Below are 17,252 nucleotides of genomic sequence, written 5' to 3' on the forward strand. Positions count from 1 at the left end.
AAGTTTAAGAGTTGAAGTTACTGCTGCAGCCAGCACCTGACACCAAGCTGATTGTGTTTGCTGATTTAACGGCAGAGATACCGAAAGTAAGCCACAACCTGCTCCAATTTCAACTACTTCAGTCATAATGCATGTGCTCAACTTGCTTTTCTAAGTATTCAGATTAGAGGCTGAGGCGGGTGAAAATTACCAAGACACTCTAATATTATAATGAAAATTTATTTTTACTTACACATAAGTGTGTGTATATATCCATATGTCTGTGTATATATCTGTATGTCTATAAACATATATAAAAAAGGATTTCTTTTTTTTTTTTTTTACTGTAATGGGAAGACTAATTTCAAGTTCCATGGGAGATTTTAGTTCAAGATGCCTATTATTTAAATTCGCAATGTTGAGAATCAGCAGAGAATTATCTGCACTGCAGTAAAATATTCACTAAAGAAACATAGTTTAATTATTATTAAATAATATTAGAAAAAAATCATTAAATGCTAACAGTTATTTGCATATACTTGTTGCAAAGTAATGTTCACCTTAAAGCACAAAAATTGTGTAAGATAATAGTACCTTACAAAACTACAGCTGAGTATGTTTGATGCAAACCTTCAAAAAGTTTACCATTTCCCTTTATCCATTCACCTTCTCCCTCTCTCAGTAGCTACAATAACACTGATCGCTTCATGAGTAACGTCTATGACAGAAGAAAAAAGCTGATTTACAAATTCCATACCAATAAGCGTGGAGAATTCTACAGTCAGTCATCATCTAAAATATCTTCAATAGCACCATAAACTCAAACATTTTTCTTATTTATCTTGTGGGGTTTTTTTTCTTTTCCTGTTTATATTCCATTCTTCTATTTCACAGTTCTCCCTTTTCCTTACCTTTAAAAGCTCTCTCCCACACCCACAACACATGCATACATTATATATGTACACCTGGCTGGATAAAAGCCAACAATATAAATAAAAAGTAAAACCTAACGACTGTTTTCGCCTTGACTTGCTATAACAGGTTCAGCCACTGATGACTCTAGACCACACATTTCTGTGGTTCTTGATCACACTTGTAGCTTAAGCACAAACATGAACGCAAGCAAGCCACTCTGAAGATTGTTAGGCCAATACTACAGGACCTATCTTAAAAGGTTTCGCTCTTCTTGGAGCTCATCAGCTGTAGGTAACGGCCTAAATAAGCAGCTTTTCCTTTTCAAATCAAAGGGAGGGAGACATACCATGTAATTAATCTCAGCTAATACAGCAGCCTTTATATTCTAGCACTAACTATAGCCACCACCTAAGAAGTCACACTTCTATTCTTCCCTAACTGCTATTATATTGACTTCCTACTACCTTAGGGACTATAAAATTAAACTTTGTTATTTGGGTTCCACATCTGCAATTTCAGGTGCTTCCTCACTGCTTTTTGATTATTCTAATTTAGACACTAAATCAGTTAATTAGCTAGACAGATTTTTTTTTTTTTGCTTTAAAGTCAATTTTATTTTGTATTTCCACCTTTAAGATAGACTCCAAAGGAAATTCTGATCATTATGAAGTGATAACCATTTCCAGGCATTGGTTTGCATTGAAATGCAGCCTCATCAGCTAAACAGAAGAACACAGAAATACAAGTTAATTTATGAATTATTAAATTTGAGTTTGCTCAGATTCTTGATGTTGCATTTTACTAGCAGAAATAATAGTTGATATCACTGATAAGACGACTTCCATTGCTGTGTGAGGGTAAAATTGTGCTTATACCTATTTATGTTCAGAAATAACTTGTGATTAAAAAAAAAATTCAGAATACCAGTTTGGGGCATATGTTGATCTTAAACGTACTCGATACACAGTGAAGGAAGTTTAGTAACTTTCTGCCAATTTTCTGATTAGAAAGAACACATCTTCACATGTGGTTTAAAGAAAAGCTTTCCTGCCATGTCAGTCTATTCACTTTTAAAATCTGAATGAACCTGTCATTGAGATGAAGATACTGAATAAAAATTCAGGGCATACCTGCACTTGCAGAAAAAGTTATTGCTGTCGCATCTGGTTTAGCACTTCAGTCACTTGTTTTAGGCTTCTAAACTTGTATGGCTTCAACTGTCATTTGATTTGACTAATTTTAAATCATTTCTAAATGTTCATAAATGCTTTGTTAAAGTGTAAAAATAAATTTATTTAAGATAAAGGCGCTTACATTTATTCATCTTAGACGGATTTCAGTAAAAAGATGCTGAAGTATTTTTACTTTTTCTTTACTAAGAATTTGAACAAAAACCCCACAAAGATTGATTTCATTCCCTCATCTCCCTCTGTCTGTCCAAAATACTTGATGCTGTCTTACTAATTTCTTTGTTCTTCATCCTCTCTTGGTTCATATTCCGATCTCCCTTTTATCAACAGTCAAACATTAATATATGTAATTGATTAAAAGTATTCCTTCATTGCCCTGTGTCTCTTACTAGGAAAAAGAAATCAATCTAGAATTTATTTCAGGGGGGCACATCCAACACACTTAGACCAAAACCCAGAAAGACAAAAGATAAACCTTTTATACTTGTGGAATTAGACTGGCAACATCTTCTTTTAATGTCTATTTTAACCATTTCTGACAATTCTCCTCGTTCAACTTAAAATTTCAAACTCTGGTCCCATCACTGTATGGGATAAGTAATTGAAGCATAAGCAATTGTGCACTAAAGTATTAAAAATACTTTAAAATTTTACTTCTGCATCTAAAGCAACAGGAGTAACAGAGCATCTTTGAGAAATAATACGCATCTTCGAGTTGCACAGTTTCCTAAAAAGTTAAAGGTCTGGATCACCCTCAGATTTTTAAGATAAAGCTTGCTTACAACTATTGGACTCAAATGCTTGCATAAGATCTTTACAAATCAAAACTAACTTCAGTCTAGAAGGGAGTAAGTGAAAAAAAAACACTAGACTAAGACCAAGAGAATGGATTATAACTTTGCTGTGAAATTCTATACAAGTCCTGGTTCCTTTTTTCTTTTTTTTTTTTTTAAATAAATACAGTGGATCAAAAGCTACTCTTAAAGAAGATTTTGCAAAAACATGCACATATTGTACAGTAAACTTTCTTGAAAATGAATGGGCAATCAAGTAGTTTAGGAAATAAAATTTAGTACTGTGAACTAAACATTTCCCTACTCCATGCCATGCCACTTCTGTTTAAACTGTAAGATTTTTTTCAAGACATAAAATGCCATCTGTTTTGTTCGTACAGGACATTGCATGTAGCAACACATCCTCAGCCAGTCCTTATTGCTTTAATTTTCTGTTACAGAAAACAACCACAGCATTGGTCTAAGCCCCAGTATGAGACCAGCAATCTTATCTTCCCACCTAGTAAGAAACTGATGAAGATTTTACTAGAAACAAAGATGGAACAAGTAACAATATTTAATCATGGGTTTCTTTCAAAACCTTTAAAAGCTTTTAACACTATTTTAAAAAGAAGCTCCAGATTACCTCAAGACAAAACAGAAAAAATTCAAATCCAGGTAGAGTTTCAAACCATCTGAATTACTGTAACACAACAGGATTTCAGTTCACATATATAACTGTTCAATGCCTAGAACAGAAGAAAATCCCTGCGCTAAAGAATTTACAGGTCAGGTGCAAGACTATAGACGGGTTGGTGAGACCGACGGTAGGCACTGTACGTTAGTAGCCTACTTCTTGTGAAGTTTAAGTCACAAAAACAAAGAAAGCGTTAAAAGAATGCTACAGGGTATTACTTTAGGTACATAGCAATATATATTCATTTTTAGTAAACAGGAAATTGTCAAGCATGGAGAACAGGAAAACTGCAAGCTATTAAGGACAACACTGTGTGTTTAAACACATATTGCACAGCCAGATTTGTCTTCCAGCAAACTAAAGAGAGGATGCATAGAAGTCAGGACACAAAGTGTTTAGAATACAAAAATCCTTTTCTTGAATAACTGCAGAGCCATCACAAACTCTTATTTTTCTTCATTGCCCAAAAGCCTGAGGAACAGAAGTGGGTTTTTACAACTTGCCCTGTTGATTTTAAGGCTGAAGTTAAAAGTAATGTCTATACATAACATTTACCACGAGCCTGCAAACAAAAGCAAATTTAGCAGTTAAAGTTGTTTCCTTAAAATAAATCAGTGTTAATGTTAGATAAATGAAACATTACACCATGATTTTCAAGGAGTAAGAAGTTGGAAATATCCTAATTAATAGCTTACCTCTTCCTCTGAGGAAGGGAAGACTCATCTTCTTTATAACACTGGAGGGGATTTCTGTGCAATCTGTGCTTCCCAGATTTTCCAGTGTGAATCTTACAAAACCCTTTCTAGCCATTTTATTCTGCAGGTTCTCAGAACTGCTTACTAGACCACAAGAGAGAATTCTAAAATTGCCTCTTCACCAAAATGAAATATTTATTAGGAAATGTTTTGAGTTACATTTTTGCCCTGTTCTCTATTAACCTAGATTAACAGACTGAGCATCAACAGAGTAAGGAATGCACCACCAGCAGGATAACATACATAAGTGAAGACTGACAGAATGCAGACAAACCCTGATCTCGGGCTGGCAGATGACAGTATGAAGCATAATCACTATTCTCTTCCCAATCCATCCACATCAGTAGAAGATAATACCATTTTCAGTACCTGCCATCACCTCTAGTTCTCTATCACCTGCTACTATCTTCACCAATCAATAGTAATCCAAGCAAGATCTTCCCTTCCCACCTCACTTCAGATGTAATCACCTTAGATTAAAAGTTTTAGCCCATCAGAAAAAGCTCACAGAAACTGCTCCTTTGGCACACCTGTAGAAATGGTAAATTCCAGTCAAAGGGGTAGTGACAAACACCTGGAAACATGAACTACTATCACAATTGAATTAGGAAAGAAAGCTTACCCAAGCTTAATTATTCACACAATGATAATTTTATCTCCTACATTAATTTAAAATGTAAAAACATCCTCACTGACTTCACAAGTCTACAAAGTTATATTTTTTGAGAAGTGTTAGACGTTCTTAAAATGGTATAAGAGTACAGAATAAGGAATTTACATTAAATTTAAAAGTATATCTGCCATTTGGCACAGTCAATGGGAAAGCGAACACATATATAGTCCCAGGTAACCTTAATTTTGTCTGAGCTGCCAGAAATGTGCAATACCTTCTTCAAAAATCTGGCTGCACCCAAACTAGTTGTCAAAACCACCATTGCCTCCCTACTGCCTTAGTATTTACTTTGATGTGACCAGTCTATTAAAAAAGAGTAACTCAAAATAATTAAAAGATAAGATTCCATAAGCACTGCAAAAGAAATTTAATATACATAAACAAACACAAAGAATACTGTTGTGCTTTTTATGTGGCATTCTGCCTGTCCCCAAAGCACCTCTCTCCCTAGGTGTAACTCTGCCATGCCCACACAGCTAGGTTGCTCCACTGTGCAATCCTAGTTAAGCCTCTCAAGACTTGCAGGCTTGCCCGTATTGCTAGGTAATAAAAAAAAAAAAAAAAAAAACCAAAAAAAAAAAAAAAAAAAAAAAAAACAAAAACCCCAAACCAAACCATATTTTGGTTGCATCCACTAGGAAACCAGGGCAAGAAACACTTTAATGTGCATACTTCACAGCACACCTACTTCCAAATAATTTGCTGTCTGCTCTGCTGTACAACCTGCAGGATCACAATCATATAGCAAGTTAACTGATACTACTACCTAATCAAATTTTCTTAATGTTTACTGTTGCCATAAGTTTCTTCTCAAAGTCTGTTCTGCTGTTATAAAAAACTGACCTACAAGCAGTAACACAGAATACATTATAGTAGAGCTGGAAACTTCCTCCCTTCCCTGCCTCCTATCTAACTTCCCTTTGCAGACTATATTCAAAAAATGCCTTTTAGAATATTCAGTCCTTAACATTCAGCTCTGCATGGTCTTCTATTGCTGTTCCCACATACGCAGCTGTAACACATGCAGAACTCTGTCAGCTTCTTTTCTAATCACCTGTGACCCAACAACATTCCAAATATCTGACCAACTATGGACACAAATGAAGTTTTTTCTTTAAGAAAGGAAAAACAAAATAAGCCAAATGTAAAACTAGTTGATCACGGTTGCCATTGTCTTCTGTAAAACTAAGAGCTTTTATCCCTCACCTTCGTCACTTTTCCTGTTTTTAAAAAAAATTTAAGTTAGGGACTAGGCTCCCTCACTGTTTGCTTTACAGCAAAATACCCTCTTCACTCCTCCACCACTTAAATGAAGTTAAAAAGCTGCACATGAAAGCAGCAAGACTGATAAAGACTAAAAAATACCTCACACTAGTCGTAACAGCTTACAGTAGAGTTATTACGATTTTAAGTGTTTTGTAGCTATAATACACACATAATGCAACCAATCTTTTAAAGAGATTGCTGTCATAATTGCATTCCTTTCCAAAGAGATACAACTGGCCAAATAAAATTCCACAACAGATATCACATTATAAGGTCTCCTACCATTTCTTCCAGATTTAGGTTGCCTAAAAGTCTTCAGTGGTATAAGTATTTTTATAAATCTGTATTACTTAAGCACAGCTGAGAGGTTAAAATACTTTCATTCCTTCTAGTAGCCCTTGAAAGGCCACAGGGCTGGAAAAGACCCATGAAACTATTTAAGTTCAGCCACAGTTTATCAGTAGAAACCTGTTTAAATACTAAACCAAACATACACAATACAATCATGATTTCTTCTCCCTGGTACTCAAGGGGGGGGGAAGAAATATTAACTCAATACAAATATTATGAATTCAAATCCTTATCACCAGATAACATAACCCTGAAACCACAAAGTAAAAAGTAGCAGTGATAGATAACGGTGAGAGAATCAGGCTGTGCTGTGAGTGGAATGCTGAAAGCCAATCCTTCACACCTGCTGGGAAATTGACTTCATTTCTATCAGGTGATGTATTCTGTAACTACAACGGTAGCGTCAATACTACAGACTACCATGTCTGAACTAAGAGAATTATTTACCTTACCTGTTAAAAGAAGTTCTAGGAAATTATTTGCAAAAAGTACCTCATTTGAATACATCATTTAGGTTCTACAAAAGTTTGTGAGGGGCCAGCCACATGAAGCCAGACTCTCTGAAGTATGCAGAGAGAGTATGTGCTGTGCACTCTGGTTAATGGGCCAACTAATCTCCAAGACATTGGTTTAAACTTCAAGACTTGATTTTTCTCCCTCTTCAAAACCTGTCAGCTTGCAGAACATACCACAGATAACGTACGACCACGGCTACAAAGAATTGTAAGTTGTCACTCCTAATGCCACCCTGTGGTACTGAGTGCATAATATAATTAAACTGATGGAAAAATTATGTCTTTTTATCAACACTTTATGATATTGCAAAAGCCCTTGCTCTTGCATTACAGTTTCTTCCCAAGTTTTCCATAGCATCCATCACTTAACTTTTTAGAATTTATATTATTATTATTATTTTTGAAACCTCTAGGTTCTGTGATAAACCAGAAGCCTGAATATATTAGCTGCAACACAGACAACATATAAAGGAATTCACCATTCTAAGTAACATACGGCCTAAGACAAGAAGCTCTCTGCTGCAAACAAACAGGGAGTTTGAGACAACACTGATCAGCCTGCCAGCAGTCTAAATGCTGTCATGGCTCTTCTGTATTCATCACAACAAAAACTTTAATGAACAAGGTAGGGCGGGAGGTGGGGTGTCAGAAGGCACTTATACAGAAGTCTGCTGGATGTGCCCTCTTAAACATGAGATCGTGTAACAAGTAGGCAACAAACTCTGGCATCCCAAACACCAGAGTGGAGAGTTCCCTTCTTGTTACTGAAGAAGACCTCAGCAGTAGATTGGGGATAAATCATCAAACAGCTATAAAATAAAGACAAGAATCCTATGTATGATAATGATAAGAAGCAGAAACCCAAAGAGGATTTAAATAGGACAATACAGTCAAGGCAATGACCTAAGCAAGCCAACTCTGGATTAGCATCCTGGACAGATGAAACCATAGCAAGAATTTAAGGGTCAGAGGAATGATGTTGATGGAAACATGATGTGAACTGACTAGTCTCCTAGGTCTCCATAAGGAAATCCATCAGCTTCACCTTCCCCAGCTAAGGGAACTGTTGCACAAGTAATGTAACTGTGTGGGTTTTTTTAACTACAGGATTGATCTCACACAGGAATACTTTTTACATGTCCAATACCTCACATGAAATGCAGAAATCACTACTTCATACCAGAAGTTTGCCATAAATGAAAAATTTCTATGCAAGTTACGTGAGTGTGAACAAATAGGTAACTGCAATCGGTTACATAACACAAGTTTTTAAGTTCCATACCACAGGTAGTCACAACAGATCACATTACCTGAATTACACTGAGAAGCCTCTCAGGGCAACTTCCACTTTCCCGGGCTCAGTTCCTTCTTCAAACGTTTAAAGACAATCTAAAAAGATGGCGGGAAAAAACCCAATTTTTTTTTTTTCCAAGAAAGACGTGGTTTTCCACAGAAAAATAACACCACCACCCCCATTTTGCAGTTACAACTATGATTATGCTACTTTTGCCCTGATTGTGTCTCCTGCTAATTACAAAGAAGCAAAGCCTGCAGATTCTGCGTCTATGCGAGCATCTGTCTGCTACAAGATGAAGCAAGAAGACACAGCCAAAACCACTTGGGTGCCAGGACTGTTCCCGCTGCCAGCCAACAGCCTCCACAAAGAGAGCAGCGGCGACGGAGCGCGGGGCAGGTAAACCTGCCAGGCTCTCTCCAAGGTATCCGGGGCCCGTTTAGGAGCACCCGACGCGGCAGCGCACCCTCTCCTCCCTCCCAAGGCTTCCCGCAGGGCGCTCCGCTCGGCATTTCCCCCGCGCCAGGCCCGGAGCCCGGCAAACCCCACCACCGCGCCCGCAGCTCCCGGGGCTGAGGCGAGGGGCTCCGGCTTGGCGCCACCGCCGAGACCTTGCGGGCAGGAGGGGCGCGTCCCGGGCCTGCCCGCCGGCCGGCCGGCCCCTGCACCCTGCCCGGGCAGCGGCGGAGACAGGGGCACCCTCCTCCCTACAAGGCCCCGCACCCTCCCACCCCGCGGGCGGCAGCGGAGCTCGCAGCGGGCCCGCCTACGGCCCCGCCAGCGCCTGCCTCCGTCCCGCCCGAGCACGCACCTCTCCCGGGGACGGCGGTCGGGGGAAGGGGGGGGGTCCCGGGGCTGCCCGGGTGCGGGACGCACCGTCCGGGCTTCGGGGGCTCCGGGCTGCGGCGGCCGCCGGCGGCGGCGGCTCCGCGGGCACGGGCGGCCAAACGCCTCAGCCTCCCCGCTCCAACGGTCCCCGGCCGCCTCGCGGCGCCCAGCCAATCCGAGCACGCCTCCGCAGGGGCGCGCGCACTCCCGCCAATCTGAGCCCGCCCTCGCCTCACCCCCCCCCACTCCCGTCCTCCGCCGCCGTCAGCCAATCAGCAACCGCAGCCGCCCCTCCCGCTCCGCGCGACGCCGCCTGGCCGCCAATCACGAAGCAGACGCTGCTCCGCTGGCGGACGTGCGTGCGCTCCCCCCCTCCCCCAGCCTCGCCCCGCCCCGCGCGCTCCCTCCGTTCCCTCAGCCAATCGGCGGCCGAGGCCGTGCGCCGCCAGCGCGCTCTCTCCTTGCGCCAGCCCCCGCCTACCGGAGCGCTCGTGCTCCCCAGCCAATCAGCGGGCCAGCTCCGCCTCGCCGCGCGCTCCCGTCGCCGCCGCGGCGCGCGCCGCCGGCTTCTCGGAGCGTCCCCTCTCCGGGCGCGGCGGCAGCGCGCAGGCGCAGTGCGCGCCGCTGAGGAGACGGCCGCGGCCCCGGGCTGTCCTGACAGGACTGGGGGGCCGCCTGCGGTGCCTGTGGAGCGGTGCGGAGCGGAGAGGCGGTTTCTTATAAACCGTTGAAGCGCCCGGAGGTAACTGTGGAAACCCGGGTCTGAGCCTGAGGGCGACCTGTCAGTGGGACAGGGGTAGGCCCGGCACGAGTGGGCTCTGGTAGAGTGCTCCGTGGTGTTGCTGTGGCTCCAGAAAGCAAAGTGCGGTGTTTGTGCGTGTATATATATATTTGTGTATCAAAGCCCCACAGAGCCAGTTGGTCTGACGCCGCTCAGCATGTGCTCCTGTGTGCTGAGCTGTGGCCTGCTTTCGTCCACAGGAGCGTTGGTGAGTTTCAGGATTGGGCTGGGGCCCTGCATCAGAAAAGGGCCAGGGAAAGAGGTAGGGGTGAGGGATGGAACCTGCACCGGTCAGCCCACAGCCAGCCCCTCAGGAGGCATCGCCAAAGCAGTCTGCAGGATCCTCTGCTGAAGGTCAGATGCTGGTGTAGCGCCTTAGCTCTGCTTGTAAGGAACTGTGCGCTTCAAGGATGTGTTGCTTGTGCACCAAGGGAGTCTTCTAAAAGCACCCTGCTGTGTCTTACAGCTTCCCCCACCAGAGCAATGGCAAGTTTTTCAAATGACAGTCTCCCCTGCTCCATTCTTTGACCATCTGTGTCTGGCTGGATAACGCTATTGCATAGCAATCAGCTATGTTACAGCTTGGCTTGCTGGCAACCAATCGTAGTACAAACAGTCACAGCAATGACTAGTACGTGAGTGTTTTCTGAGGAAGATGGGACAGGACATGCATCTGTTTCAGGCTGTGCGTGCAGTCTCCCTCTCATCAGTCTCCCTGTGTGGAAATGCCATGGTTCCTTCTGCAAAATGTTTTCTGTGCCTGTGGGAAAGGAACAGGATTCCTACACTGTGTGTGGAGAGGAGGGACTACTAACATTTTGCCTGTGTGGGAGGGAGATACTTCGTCATGAGGGAGTAGGAAAATGAGAGGAAAAAAGTGCTGCTTAGGTGTTCTAGCTAGTGCTGCATTAATGTTCATTCCAAGCTATATATGTGCAAATGATAGTACGTGGGTTTTTTTCCCAAATTCTGGAGTCAGGCCCGCTAGCAGCAGTGAAACCAGATTCGGCAGAGGTGGTGTGGAGGGTTGTTTTTGCTGGCTGCATCTATACTAGTAAATTAAGTAGCAGCAGGATGTAGGCATTGGCACTGGAATTTGATGGTACTGTATAACTGTTGAAACAGTTAAGCAACCAATGTATTTTAGTATGTATATATAAGCTTCAGCCTCCAGGCAATTCTGGGCATCTTGCATGGGATAGGGGCCATTCCTGGTAGCCAGTTTGGATAGAATCACCATTTTGTGCAGTCTGACAGGTTTTAGTAGTCTGGCTGCAGCCCATTCTGTGCCATACGGTCTTATGCCTCTGAATAACCCTCAGGCAGGTTTCACTCCCTAGTCCAAACGCAGCTGCTGAATTCACTTGATGCAGAGTGGCTTACTGGAGGCTTTTTGCAGGGTGTGCAGCACAGCGATCGTAACCTCTCATTCTATGACAATGCCTTAATTATCTTGCGGCTTTTCACTGGACTGACACTAGTAAGTCCAGGTCTTTCCTGTACTGGGGAGCCCAGAGCTGAACACATTGTGCCAGCTGTGACCTCACCAGTGCTGAGAGAGGGGAAGGATCACCTCTCTCAATCTGCTGGTGACACTCTGCTTAATGCAGCCCGGGATGCTGTTGACCTCCTTTGTCCCAAGGGCATGCTGCTGGCCACCAGGACCCCAGGTCCTTTTCTTTCAAGTTGTCTTCCAGCCAGTTGTCCACCAGCCCGTACTGGTACGTGGGGTTGTCCTTCCTGAGTGCAGGACTTTGCATTTACCTTTGAACCTGACGAGGTTCCTCTATGCCCATTTTTCCAGCCTGTCGAGGCCCCTGTAAATGGCGGCACAATCATCTGGAGGATCAACGACTCCTCCCAGTTTTGTATCCTCTGCAGACTTGCTGAGGTTGTACATTGTCCCATCATACCGAGACCCAGGGAACACCTGGTGACTGGCCTCCAACTGGACTTTGTGCCACTGCTCATAACCCGCTGAGCCTGACAGTTCAGCCAGTGTTCAGTCCACCTCATTGTCCCCTTATCTAGTTCGTACTTCACCAGTTTCTCTACAAGTATGTTATAGGAGAGAGTTTGAAAAGCTGCGCTAAAGCCCAGGTAAACATCCACTGTTCTTCCCTCATCATAGATGGCTAGCAGGTTGGTCATTTCACTGCAGAAGGCTAAAATGTTGGTCAGGCATGATTTTGTCTTCACTGACTACTCCTAATCACCTTCTTGCCCTTCATATGTTTCAAAATGATTTCCAGACTAACTTGCTACATCACTTCCCCAGGGACTGAGGTGAGGCTGGATCTGCCTTGCCCTTCCTGATGACAGAAGTGACATTTGCTTTTGCCCAGTCCTCAGGAACATCCCACGATCACCATGACCTTTCAGACATGGCCTCACACTGACATCAGCTGGCTCCCTCAGTCCTCCTGAGTGGGCACCAGCTCCTGGCAGAGGCAGAACAGGCTGGTCTCTTCCCTTCTGAAGTGCTGTGGGTTGCTCAGCGTAAATAGGACAATATAGTCACGCTAGTGTGTAGTTAGTCCCTTGGCTTAAAACCTTTCCTTGACAAAGGGGAAACCAAGCCTGGGCTGTGACCCAAACCAAAGTCACTGCCTGGGAGGGGAGATTAATGGACATGGTTTGCACAAAACTCTTTCCATTCCCTTGTGGTTTTGCAGTACAGTTGCCTCCAAGATGCCAACATCCATCTGCCCAGTATTGCTCCATTCTAGGTCACAGCCTCTCCAAGCTATTCTAGAGGGAAAAAAAAAAGGAGGAACTGCAGCAATAGCACACAGGATATTTATGCAGCTAAAGAAAAACAGCAGCAGAAAGTGTGCAGAGAGGGTACTGCCTTATGTAGAGTATACTAATGTAGTCTCAAGAAAATGAGCTGAGGGTATTAATAGTGATGCAAGAGAGGCTTGTGTTATGGAGGTACAAGGGCTAAAGCAACAGCTATCGTGCTCCAGAGCACCCCAGCTGATTTGCTCTGTAGGATCTTAGACTTAGGCCACTATGGACACAAAGCATTTTCTTCTGCTTTGTCTGGGGACCAGGAGCCACTTTTTAACATGGATTAGAAAGAAATTATTCCATCATATATGGTAAAAATTTAAGCACCTGCAGGGCTAGATGGGGGTTTTCTGAGTGTTAACAGTGTCCTCTTGATGGTCTTTGGTGAATAAAGAGACATTTAGATGCCTGTATCTTTTTTGTGAATCTAGCTCCCTGAGTGGGGTTTGTATCATCTAACTTGAGAAATCTAAAAATGAGATAAATAAGTCTGATCCCAACACCCTGGAAAGCCCTTCACAGTCGAGTAAATAGGTACCTTCAGACAGCAGTTTATATGACCTGCCTTAAGCACCTGTCTTACAGTGACATGACTTGCCCTCTGAATTCTGTCTGTCTGCCTGCATTGACTATAAGGGAAATCATAACTTGTTCAGATTTAGACATCTAAATTAAAGATGCCAAAGTTAAGGCCAATGAATCCCATCTCATGTTGCTGTCATAGTATCAGCAGCTAGTGCGCTCCACAGCATCACCCTTACAGGTAACAATTTCTAAAGGAGTGCAGCAGGTACAGTCATGGCTCCTGAATTGTGATAACCCAAATCAATAGATCTATTCTTTTTTTTCCTTGCTGTGTTGAATTTCAACATCGACTACCTGCAATTAATTGCAGTGCTCTGTAAAACATTGCATTGTGCAGTGCTACCTTCAGTCCCATGAAGTGACGGCATTTGAAAAGAAATACTGTTGCTTTTAAAGTGGATTGAGACAGCGAAGCCCAAGAATTGTAACACCTGAACTTGAAGAAAGTCATCACTTTGTATTCAGACCCGGTGGTCAGGGACAGCAGTGCCCAGCTGCTCGACAAGGGGAGACAAGCTAGAAGCTGAGGATGACGACAGTGCAGGCAGTACCCTTACTGACCAGGGCCTCTAATACAAGGAGGACATAAAAACCAGGAGCGAGCTCAGCTGAGGGCCACCAAGCTGCTCAGGGGACTGCAGTGCTTGCCCTGGGAGGAGAGGCTGAGGGACCTGGGGCTTGTTCGGGCTGGAGAAGAAGAGGCTGAAGGGGACCTGATAGCCACCACCCTGCTCCTACAGGGAGGCTGTCAGGAAGATGTAGCCAGGTGTGTCACAGTGGTGCATCACACAAGGATGAGAGAAAATGAGTCTCAGTCAGAGGGGACATAAGGAAAAACATTATTCCTGTGAGGACAGTCCAGCAGCGGAGCAAGGGCCCAGAGAGGTTGTGTCATCTCCATCCAACCTGGGCTGGCCAGAGCCCCGGGCAACCTGGTGGAGGCCAAGCTGCCCCTGTTCTGAGCAGGAGGTTGGACCGGAGACCTCCCAAGGTCCCTTTCAGCCTGAATTATCCTGTGAACCTCTGACTGCATTCGGACTCGGGTATGCTGCTCTACAGTCTTTACGTTCAACGAGCCATAGCGTAATTTAGGTGAGAAGGAACCGCTGGAGGTCATGCTGCTCCAAGCCATTACTCAGTTGAGGACCAGATCCATAGAGACAGCTTTAAAGTTAGATCAGACTGTTTCAGTTTGTTTTTAAAATAGTTTTCTCTCTTCAGAGATTCTGGTTTATTTAAATTACATATTTAAATTTAAAACTTGAATAAAACTAATAGAGAAGGGGAGCAGCTGTTAATGGCATTTGTAACTCTTTAGCATTTTGTTAGAAAATGATTATGTCTCTTTTGGCTGATGGATTTTTCTTAAAAAAAACCTCTGTCTTCTTTCAATAATAAAGCAGTTTGGTCATCTCTCATTCATAATTGAAGGAGATATTGTTTCCCAGTTGACACATCTTTCTGTTTCATGTTCTTATAATGAAATCTCATTTCCTGCTTCCTTAGGAAAAATTAGGAACAAGAACATATTCCCATTTTTAAGTGTAGTGCCAGAAAATTAGATTAAATTGTCAGTTCTGAGTAGTGACATAATGTATAGTGTTACAGTGTCTTTTGCCATGTCTAGGGAAATCAGACACTTGGTAGCCTCAGCATGTGCAGAATCTCTCCCGGGCATACATGTAGTAGTTAACTACAAACGTACTTCCTTGTTTTCCTCTATGAAAGGTGCTGGCAACCTGGAGTAAATGGAATCTGGCATTATCATTTACACTTAGTGAAATGCATTTAAAAATATCCTATATGACTGAGAGTTAAATCTGTCATCACCAATGTAAAATTTAAATTTTTTCAGTAAATTGCTTTTTCCTGATGCTGCTACTTTGTTTTCTGGACCAGCGATAACAAGTATTTGGAGAACCTGTTTACCTCACATGTATGTACTAGCTTACTGGTTCAAATCTGTGAGAGACAGAAAATGCCACTGAAGAAATAAATATGAAGAAAGTACCAATGCTTAGAAATGCCCTGCTGCCATTTTCAACTGCTTCGCATTGTTACAGCTTAAAAATACCCGCATATAGAAGCTAAGATGGTAAAAAGATGGATTTTCCCTTCAGTTTGTAGAGATAAAAATTCTCTTTGTATTTGTGGGCAATGAATGCGTGCATCAAGAGGAGAGTAAAACCCTACAGATACTTCTTAATTCAAAATGTCATTTTCTTTAAATGTTGAATAAGTGGATTGGAGCTGGCAATAGCAAACAGCTCTTGCAAGCCCACAGTGTTCCTCTTTGGGATGCAGAAGCAGCTACATAAAAAAGCCGAAGAGGCTGAAGACATTCTTCTGTAGGAGTGTGCTTTGATGATACAATTCTGACAGAAGTTTTTGTCAGAAGAATGTACTTAGCATTCCAGAGTAGTGGTACTAGTTTAAAAATAACATGAAATCTGGCATAGGAAATATTTGCCTTCTTGTTGAGATTTTCAGCTTCAGTGTCATCATACGTCATTTCATCCAATTGTGAACAAAACAAAAATGAAAGGAAACCTCAGGTGATGTCACCTCAGATCTGAGCACAAGATTGAATTTGCATTTTGTGGCTGTTGCAAAGACATTAAAAGGAACAAAAGCAAACCCAAAAGTAGATGATTGTAGGTGTAGAAGGTTTATAATATTCTTTATTTTTGTGTTCTAGTAGAAGAGCATCCTACTTGCTTGGAATATAGTGTTCTTGGTGCACAGAAAGTAAGTCTTGAATGGACCTCTTTCTGTCCTGTGGAAAGACAAACATGCCCATCACGTTTGTCTGGTAACATGGAACATGTGCCCACAACACATGCTTGTCAAGCCTGACTTAAAACACTTCTGGCAATGGAAAATTCATAATCTCCCTAGGTGACCTATTGCAGTGTGAAATTAGCCTTACCATTAGAGAGTTATTTCTGCGCTACTATCTGTCCTTCCTCCATTGGATATTGAGCAACTTGACTCCCTTCCTCTTTACAGTTGTTTCTAGATTGATTGCTGTGATGTTCCTTAAGCTTTCTCTTCTCACGTTTAAACAGCAGCCCTCGTTGTAGGGCATGTTTTCTATGCAGAAGTATTCAGTTGCTCTTCTCTGGACTCTTGTCCAGTCGGCCCACTCATCCTTGAACTTTGGTTCCCAAACCAAGATACAGTACTCAGGGTCAGTGCCATCCTGATACGGTGCTCAGGAAAGAACCACTTCGCCAGACTCACAAATAATACTTCTCTTTATGCAGCCCAGTATTATGATTTCCTTTTTCTCAAGTATGATATTTGTCTGAAACAAATCCTACATCTTCTTATACACCACTGCCACCTGCCCTGTCTTGCGGCCGTGTGTGTGCCGTTGATTGTACATACATGCATTTGTCTGTGCTGACTGCTGCTACTACGCTTTTCCTGCTTTTGCTTTAAAAATGGCTCAGCACGGATCTGAAGGGGAATCAGAATATAAAATACATTGGTACCTCTTTGTTCGAATTCAGTGTCCCAGCACGTTTTGGAACATTACCATAACTTCAATTTACAAGTCGCTGTATTTAGAGACCTCCAGCAGAGAATCAGCTGTTCATTTTACTTTCCATTACTAAATATTCAGCACTAAATGGAATTTTTAAAACAAAATACCTATTAGGACTATTCAATTCGGTTTCCTTACACTTACAATTTAAGAAGTTGTGTTTTGGACCAGCTTCAGGCAAGATAGGAAAAGGTTTTCAGTAGGTGTGATGGGAGAGGGCTAAACCAAATTTAGTAGAGGTGAAGAAGAAATGAAAACAGAAAAAAGCATTGAAGCTGGTTAAGCTTTCTACGGAGAAGGGGTGAAG

At 42.6% G+C, this 17,252-nt stretch overlaps 1 protein-coding gene across 10 annotated transcripts in view; it reads right to left on the bottom strand.

Annotated features, from left to right (window-relative positions):
• DTNB (dystrobrevin beta) overlaps window positions 1–9,437 on the bottom strand; it is a 214,767-nt gene extending 205,330 nt beyond the window's left edge. For 2 of the 10 annotated variants that reach the window (XM_030037505.2, XM_030037503.1), the window contains exons 1-2: window positions 9,220–9,429; window positions 8,425–8,503 (exon numbers count right to left, since the gene is read on the bottom strand). The gene's annotated coding sequence lies outside the window, so the exon portion shown is untranslated. Of the gene's footprint in view, window positions 1–8,424; window positions 8,504–9,219 lie in introns of all 10 variants that reach the window. The other 8 variants (XM_030037509.1, XM_030037506.2, XM_030037508.1 and 5 more) reach the window with 6 other exon arrangements.
• Window positions 9,438–17,252: the final 7,815 nt, after the last annotated feature.

The sequence above is a fragment of the Aquila chrysaetos genome, chromosome 15 (assembly GCF_900496995.4).
Source record: "Aquila chrysaetos chrysaetos chromosome 15, bAquChr1.4, whole genome shotgun sequence".
Lineage (NCBI taxonomy): Eukaryota > Metazoa > Chordata > Aves > Accipitriformes > Accipitridae > Aquila > Aquila chrysaetos.